Source organism: Lolium perenne, chromosome 2, assembly GCF_019359855.2.
Source record: "Lolium perenne isolate Kyuss_39 chromosome 2, Kyuss_2.0, whole genome shotgun sequence".
Classification (NCBI taxonomy): domain Eukaryota; kingdom Viridiplantae; phylum Streptophyta; class Magnoliopsida; order Poales; family Poaceae; genus Lolium; species Lolium perenne.
In genome coordinates this window covers 79,450,579-79,459,417 of record NC_067245.2, presented here as the reverse complement: position 1 = coordinate 79,459,417, position 8,839 = coordinate 79,450,579, and the positions used below count along the sequence as shown (strand labels likewise).

Sequence of the window (8,839 nt, the reverse complement as noted above, 5' to 3'; positions counted from 1 at the left end):
GTTTTTTTGTTTGTTGTAATTTAATTTGAAAATAATCCTCGCAAACATTTTTATTTATGTGCTATATTTGATAAATGGTTGTGTTAAAAAGAAGTATTTTAAATGTTTGGGGGAGGCGTTTGGGGGACGCGGCTGGGGAGCGACGTCCCCCAAACGCGGCACGAACAAAACACGTCCCCCAAACGCTCAATCCGGCGCGGTTTGGGGGACGCGGCTGGAGATGCTCTAAACACTAGCAGTAGTACAAATGGAAGATGTGATCTTATCTACTTGAGCTATGAAATTTTCTTATGGTACTGTAGTTTTCAATCTTCATTAGATATTGCATTTTAATGTTAATTGGAGGTATTTGGGAAAACAATTTCTCACAAATGAACTTGCTAGCCCTAGATCCACATGGAACAGCCATGGTAGCAAGATCTGTAGCAGGGGCATGTACGAACGCAGCAGCAGATACATCTAATTTCTCGTTCTTTTACTACACTCCACATGCAGTTCCGGTTTCTTCAAGGAAAGCTGAGCTAGGAAGCCTTCCATCTCCAAAGGATTGCCATATATTGTCACGGTCTAGAAAGACTGGCACAATTTTGGATGATTCATGTCACATTTCATGCGTTCTCGCGCTCCGCCCGGTGGTGGCTCTCGAATTTCTTGCCAGGTCGCTTTAAGTGTCACGAACACAACAGCGTTGCGCGGAAACCACGTAACGCGTACGGTGTAGGAATGCATCCACAAAGAAACCAAAAGCGTCACAGCCAATCCAAATCAGAAAAGAGAACAACTTCTGCGGGTTTTCTTTTGACATGAAGAGTGTCCTCCTATTTATTAACAACAATGGAAAAGCACGAAGAATAGCTAGCATGGGAAACAGATTGCACATCCATCGCTGATCAGTGATCACAATTTCAAATAGACGCCAAAACGACTGCTAGCGTTTTTGACAATCATCTAGTGTAGTTATTAGCCCCACGACCGAGCAATACGTACATTGCAGTACAGATCATGCCTTCCACGTTAAGCCAACTGCGCTACGCACCTTGTGCTCGTCAGACATCCAAGTGATGTGGCCGAACTCCCATGATCCGGCCGGCTTCACGGTTTCGCTGCGGAACTCCACCGTGTAGCTCTTCTTCTCCTTCTGCCGCTTCAACACAAGTGTCGTCGGCGTCACCTTCACCTTAACTCCGTGCGGCATCGCGACGGTTACGTTGTAGGTCTCGGACTGCTCAGACACCTTTGTCACGGTCCTTGTCAGCCTGCGGACGCGGGTGTCGCCGTCGAAGACCACCACGATCGTCGGATAGTTGAGGTTGGCCGCGCCGCCGGGGAGCGCCGTCCTGCATTTTGTGAGCTCCGGTACGAAGCGTCGAATCTGCGGTGCCGTGTAGTTGAAGGAGCAGAGAAAATCGACGTAATCTTGCGTCCCGGCGTCGTAGACCAAACCTGGGTCCATCGCCAGCGCCGGATCGACCATCCCGGCCCCGGCTGCCAGCGGCGTGGCGCTCCCGACGCCGCCGCTGTCCAGTATGGCCCCATCGGCGTTGTCGGTTATTTTAACTGTAGTGATCAGCGCCGACCGCACCATGGACGGTGTCCAGTCTTCGTGCACCTTCTTGATCAACGCGGCGACGCCGGCGACGTGCGGGCACGCCACGGAAGTCCCGGACATGATATTGTACTCCGTGCTCCTCGGGTCGACGTCGGGGTAAGACAAAGCAGCGCCGGACCAGGCGGCGAGGATGTTTACGCCCGGAGCGACGAGGTCCGGCTTCATGACCTCGGGGACCACCGTGTTTGGGCCACGGGACGAGAACCCCGCCACCACCGGCGCCCGGTTCTCGACGCCGGTGACCGTGTCGCAGGAGAACACGAACGAGGCCACCGGGTACGGCTCGGACGACATGTAAGCGTCCAACTTCTTGCGCTCCGTGTTGCTCATGCTGAGGCCGGGGAGGATGAACGCCCGGCCGGGGACCGCCTCCCGGAGGCGTTCTGTGCCTTCCACGGCGACTATACCGGCTCCACCGGCGCTCTGCACGTAGATGCCGCTCTTGAGGTCGCTCTGTTTATTGTCGCACACCACCACCTTTCCCGCGATCTTGTCGGGCGTCAGGTCATTCTCGCCGCAGGAAGCGAGCACGACCGGTAACATTCCCGTGCCGTTGGCCTTCCTGGCGTACAGAGACTGGCCTCTGAGCACCGCCCCGTTGCCGAGCTTGAGTGTCGCCGGGAACACGCGGTCCATGGTCGCGGCGCCTACCGTGGTCATCCACGGCGCCACGTTCACCACGGACGATGCCTCCGGGCCGCCGTTGCCGCCCCCGACGACGACGAAGACGCCGCTGCGGTCGGCGCCGAACATGGCGATGGAGACGACGTCGTCGTAGAACTGCGGGTTCGTCGAGCCTTCCACTCCGACGGACATGGAGATGACGTCCACGCCGTCGCTCACGGCGGCGTCAATCGCCGCGACAAGGCCGTGCTCGTCACATCCATCCGTGTTGCACGCCTTGTACATGGCGATCCGTGCATTGCTCGCCACGCCATGGGCGGTGCCGCTCGAAAACCCGGATAGGCTGGCGCCACGTACCTTCGATCCGGCGGCTGTGCCGGACACGTGGGTACCGTGGCCGACCTTGTCCCTTGGAGTGAGGGCGCCATCCAGCTCGGCGGTGAAGACCTTGGCCCCGACCAGCTTGTTGTTGCACAAGCTGGCGTTGAAGCCCTCCGCGTCGACGCACATGCCTTTCCAGGTCGACCGCACGGGGCCGAGACCGGTGTCGTTGAAGCTGGCGCTCTCCGGCCAGATGCCGGTGTCGATGAAGCCGATGATGATGCCGTCGCCGAAGTTGGAGTCATGCCAGGCGCCGAATGTCTCGTTGAGGCCCATGAACTCCGGCGATCTCGTCGTGTGGGTGTAGCGCACTCTGCTCTTGTACACGCCGGACACGCCAGGGGTCCTCGACATGCGCCGGGCCTCGTCGTCGGTGAGTCGAACAGAGAAACCGTGCATCACCGTGCCGTAGGTGTGCATGAGGCGGCTGGAGGAGCTCGTGGTGGCGCGAGGGGAGTGGGTGGCCACCATGGAACTGTACCACCGATCGAGGGTGGCGAACTGAGACGGCTTGGCCAGGTGGTTGGTTTGGATGATGTAGGTGTGGGAGAATGAAGAACGAGGCTTCTGCTCGGCAGTGGCATTCTTGGTCTTCTCCATGGTGGATGAGTGCGTGGGCTGAGCAAGGACCAAAACTAGCAAAGTGCAGTGCAAAAGGACTGAGAGTGTGGAAGCCATTGTTGGTGCTTGTGTGTGAGCTTGTGGTGGAGGAATGCATGTATGTATGTGGTTATGGCTTTATAGAGAGCTTGAGCTCATATGATGAAGTCAAGACTTAATCTTTTCTTGGCGAGGTTTTTGGACGATGGTGGCTGTTGTTGCTCCAAGCCTCGTCAGGCAGAGATGGCTGCGAAAGATGCGGCGTCTTTCCAGCATTGACTTTGAGAATTGATTTTGGTTCTGCCAGAAGTACTTTTGCGTGTGCAGCAAATAGCACAAAGAGGCTCATGGATGCCAAATACAAACAAAACGAAGCAGAATTCCATGGATGAAGAAGGGGTGAAACGGCCTCCACTACCCTTCTTTCCTTTTCTTAAAACTCAACTCAACTTGTCCCCTGCCTGCTTATCTCTGCTGAAGGAGATGCACCAATTAAAGGCGAGACTGAACATGCAAGCCCACAGTTTTCAGTTAACATTCTAGCTTCTGTATGAGGCTTGAAACTAACTGCCTAAATCTGTTCCCACTCTCCTCTGCTCGGTCGGGCAACTTGTGACACCACTACTGCAGTGCGGTCAAGACTTCACATTCTCTACAATTTATGCAATCTCAAAGTGGCATTGCGTCAAGACTTTGCTAGAAGAACAAATTTACACACTTTCTGGGCTTGGGCTGATCCTTCGTTTGACAAAGTATGTAACTGAGGAGGATTTCCAGGGACGTGCCGAATCAATGGGCAACAAATTCAGTATAGATTTAACTATTATTTCTAAGAATATAGAACTCCCCCAGGTTTCTGATGGGGAATAGAGAAGAACTGATGGGCAACAAATTGATGCACTGTCCCCTCCTTGTCAGCTATTATTGCAATATGCTAGAACAAGTAACCCTGCACTCTCAGGCATAGTGGAGAAACAGAAGTTAAGCACGGTATGGAGAAGAACAACGGAATCAAACGCCTTGCACATTCCCGCGATTTCTTTGCTGTACACATATTGCAGTCCTGCTGTTGCATCTCTATTGTCTCTTGGCGGAAACAGAGGTTATATATCGGCGAAAGCTACTTACGGTATGCTTTGTCAGGGGAGTGTGCGTTGGAGCATGAGTAAGCCAGTCTGGGGATCCTTCTCCCCAATGAAGTGCAAGATGTTCGCATGGCTGGCCCTGAGATATCGTCTGTGGACCTCGGACAGGAGGGCGAGACACGGACTCCAGGAGCACCCGGATACTTGCTACACATGCCTGCAGGGGGAGGACAATATAGATCACATTCTAACCCTTTGTCCGTACGCGAGACAGGTTTGGTGCAGAGTCTTACACAGTGCGAGTTTACGGCTTACGAACCCAGGTGCCACCGGAAACATGCAGAGATGGTGGACGGAGGCCCGCAAGCGAGTAAGGAGGACCGACAGGAAGCGCTTCGACTCCATGGTGATTTGCACGGCTTGGACACTCTGGAAGCAACGGAATGCGAGGGCTTTCGGGGACACTAGGAGGCAGAAGAACGTGGATCAAATGCTACAGGAGATTAAAGACGAGTTTCATTTGTGGGAGAGGGCAAAGAGAGAGAGGAGAGTAGATGCCGCGAGAGAGTAGGCCTAGGCAGTTTGGGGGCGTGCGTGTGTTCCTGGGCTGGATGTTCGCATCCGGTTACCAAATCTTGTAAATGTTGTTGCTCTCTTCTATAAAGATAAGGCACGCTTTGCGCGTGCTCTCGAAAAAAAAAAAGAAACAGAGGTTATATATCACAGTCCTGCTGCTGCATTCCCACGATTTGTTTTTTTATAATTGATATTTATTTCGCTAGGAAGCATTTTCTGCGAGTGTGTAGCATGTAGGACAAAGAAGAAACATGGAATGCAAACAAAAAATTCTAAAGATGGAGAAGTGATGAAAAGGCCTCCACTATCTTTCCCTTCTTTTCTTAAATCAAGTAGCGTTTTCCCCTGCCTGCTTGTCTCTCCTGAGAGAGATGCCCCAGTTGAAGACTATACGTGCTGGCACCCAATTTTTTCATCTAAGATTCTATCTTCGCGTGAAGCATAATGAAACCAAATGTCTAAAAATCTGTCCCCAAATAGCACGAAAGCTATCACTTCATAACTAGTACTACGTAGAACTAGTAGTTACTAGAGCTCCTTGCCAAATTTAAAAAACAACGTGATATTTGAGCGTTAGTGCTTACCCTGCACACTTACAATGATCTAATCTCTTGCGCGGCTAGATTCATACACTGACAACTCAAAAATAATAGACACGATCTAATCTCTTGCGTAGCTAGATTTACTCTATAGTGTTATATATCCGCTGCGAAGTGTCATTTCGTTCTATTAGCAATTCGAATATAAAAGGGAATGTAATATGTGCATCTTCGAAATCATGATTGTAGAATGTAGTACTCCCATGTTAACTGTCCCTCATTTAGTATATTAAGTGTCGCTGATTTAGTATAAACTTGTACTAAATTAGCAACAATTAATATTGATTGGAGGGAGTACAAATCTTTCACATTAGGGGTCCTTCGGCTCGCGCGGCTGATTGAGTGCCAGGAATGCGAGGAGTTTCCGCCAACGCCATCGAAGGGCATTGGAAAACCAAGATTCCACCATTGTCACGAACTTTCATCGCGAGCTCGGCCAAAGGGATAGCCCCCAAGCACTTGCGAGGTGAGGAGGCAAGTTGCACCGCCGAAGGGGCTAATCAACTGAGACCGCACCAGAAACACAAAGATCATGGCAATACCGCTACCATCACCATCGGACTTATCCAAGCTTGCACGACCCTCAAGAGCTGAAGTCGAAGTGCACCAAACCAAACCCAATTGTGCCACCGGACAAGCATCACGAGTTTCCCTTGCGACGCCTTCAACAAGAAAATTGACACATCTGCGTGAAGCTTTCACTCGGAATCACAACAAGAAGCTAACAGAATGTGCCTCTCCAAAACCACGTCCCCAACGAGGTTTAACGACGTCATTCCGATGCTATCATGGTCATATCTAGCAAAACTAGAGCAAATATTTCTCTGGGATATGCGGCTAGATTCATACACTGACAACTCATAAATAATAGACATGGTCTAATTTCTTGCGTGGCTAGATTTACTCTTGATAAGGGGTTGCCCGATCTTCTCAGTAAGCGACGGTAGATGTGATGAACACGGGATGAATACATTGGAGATACACGATGATGAAGTGCATGATAATTTGTATGACGCCGACGAAGTCTCTTGATCAATATCTGTCGCCAAATGCAACATCTCTCAACCCTGCAAGATATTCGCAACTCCACACACTTGCGCACGTAGCCGCCGACCACGAAGCGGTAAGTTGCAACCGTCTAATTTCCAATGGAACAACAGATCACACAAGACTTTCAGTAGCAAACACCAAATCGATGCAATATGGAGTATAAATTTGATAGAGTTGCAAAGCAATCAACTATGAACTAGGGTTTATCTTAAACGTGGTCTAAACCTAATTTGGGGGCGTCCTGGGCACTTATATAGGGGATCAGGACGACCATGAGTCGAGAAAATACATTAAAAACCGACCAAGATCGGGATCTGGTCGAGACTGACTCGGACACAGCCGGCCTGGGGCCGGTTTGAACCGGGCCTGGCACCGGGTGGTGACCGGACTAGGGGTCCAGAGGCCCTGGATGTTGCCCGGTGTGCACCGGTCCAGGGTCCGGTCAGCGTTGGGCTGACCCGGCATAGCGGCCGGTCAGACTGGACGTAGGACCGGGCCGTCCGGCGTGGCTGCCGGTCAGACCGGGACTGGCACCGGCCTGGACATCGTCTTCTTCCCTCGCGCATGTCTCCCTCTCCTCCCTCGTGCGTCCATGGGATTTCTTCATGTCCAGCTTCATGTCCAGCTCCATGTCCAGCTTTACGTCCAGCTGCTCCTCTTCTCCTCGTGCGATGCTTGCTCCATCCTCGTACCTGATCATACATAAATAAAAGGACTTAGGCAGTATAAAATTCTCATCGATCAAGGTATCATTTAGGAACAAGTTCACCTATTGTTCAAGTAGCTTCACACGAGCCCTTGTAATGGGTCCAATCCTAACTTCATTGGACTTAAGCTTTACGGCAGCATCGTCTTCAACTTGTAATGACGGAGGTAGTAGTGTAGGAGGGATGTCCTCATCATCTCACCCCCTCATAAGGCGTCGACCTCGACGCTCCAAGGTCTTCTTCATCATATTGTGTCAAATCAGCCACATTGAAAGAATTACTGGCACCAAACTCATCAGTTGGAAGATCTATAGAATATGCATTATCATTGATCTTGGCAAGCACTTTGTAAGGATCAGCACCACGAGAAAGCAACTTAGACTTCCGTAGCTTCGGGAACCTATCCTGGCGAAAATGTATCCATACCATATCACCAGACTTGAACAACATCTCCTTGCGCTTCTTGTTCACCCTTGCAGCATTGCTCTTGCCTTTCTTGTCTATCAACTCTTTAGTCTTCATATGTATCTTCCGTAGAAAATGGTGTTTGGTTTCTTGTTTTCCGGGGTGTTCATTTTCAGAAGTTTCATGTTGATTTATATTTTAGGTCAAAACTAAAAATTTGTTGCACTGGTTCAGGATAGTTTGCAAGGTTCAATACAGATTACAAGGAATTTCGAAATGATATAATGAGGCTTAAGCTAGGGCATGCAGACCACCTTTACCACTGAATCTTTGCCTGGGAGATATCAAATGAACTTACCCAATTTTCGTTTTATTAAAAAATTACCTAATTACATTTATACTAATTGACACATGTCTAATATATATCCTAAAGATCTGTAAGCCTACCACTAAGATAATGTGCCGCATTCTAGACCAAGGTGGACCAACTGCTCGCTCATAACGGTTAGGCGCCGGCCTTTTCTTCTTCTTATTCTTCGCTTGAGAATCATTGCTTGTATAGTCTTGGCTTCTTGCATCGGGAAAGGTTTGCATTTAGAGAACCCTTAAATTTGTAGTCCTGTTTGACCTGGCTTTCCACAAAGTTTAGACATTGTACTATCTCGTTTTTAGTGGCAGGCATCTGCAACGTCCAACTGTGGCAAGCAGGTTGTGTACAAAGTGTGCCTTGTACTTTTTACTCTTTTGGTCCTGGTCAGAACTGATGGTGGTTCCTCTCTCCTTGTTTCCGTTCATGGTAAAAACGATACTTAGTTTTGTTTAATGGTTTGATCTCCTTTTTGGTTGTATATGTTGGTGCAATTTATTGTTTAAAACTTGAAATATCTTAGTTAGAAATTGAGGCCTGCTTTTCCTTGCTTATGTTGATGTCGAGTCCCTTTTCACACTGACTTCCCTTTTCACCGATTGGAAATGTATTTAAATATATTACTGTTATCACCAGATTTTGGCCAAATCAGGAAGTGGACCGTAAGGGAGATGGGCTTGGAAGGTTACACGTGGAAGATCTCTGAAGCGGCCTTGCACGAAGAGTTTGGGCTAGATTGCCCGTGTATCTTTAATTATGGTAGATTGTATCTTAGAGTAAAAGTTAGAGTTTGTATCGTGCACGGTGGGGATTATTCCCACGTTAGAAAGTCCCCT

The 8,839-nt window shown here is 49.6% G+C and overlaps 1 long non-coding RNA gene and 1 pseudogene across 2 annotated transcripts in view; one reads left to right on the top strand and one right to left on the bottom strand.

Moving 5' to 3' along the window:
* Positions 1-818: 818 nt before the first annotated feature.
* Positions 819-3,332, bottom strand: LOC127333051 (subtilisin-like protease SBT1.6; annotated as a pseudogene).
* A 4,889-nt stretch (positions 3,333-8,221) lies between these two features.
* Positions 8,222-8,839, top strand: part of LOC127333052 (uncharacterized) — an 85,629-nt gene continuing 85,011 nt past the window's right edge. For both annotated transcript variants that reach the window (XR_007870889.2, XR_007870886.2), the window contains exon 1: positions 8,222-8,432. This is a non-coding gene — a long non-coding RNA (uncharacterized lncRNA). The remainder of the gene's footprint in view (positions 8,433-8,839) is intronic.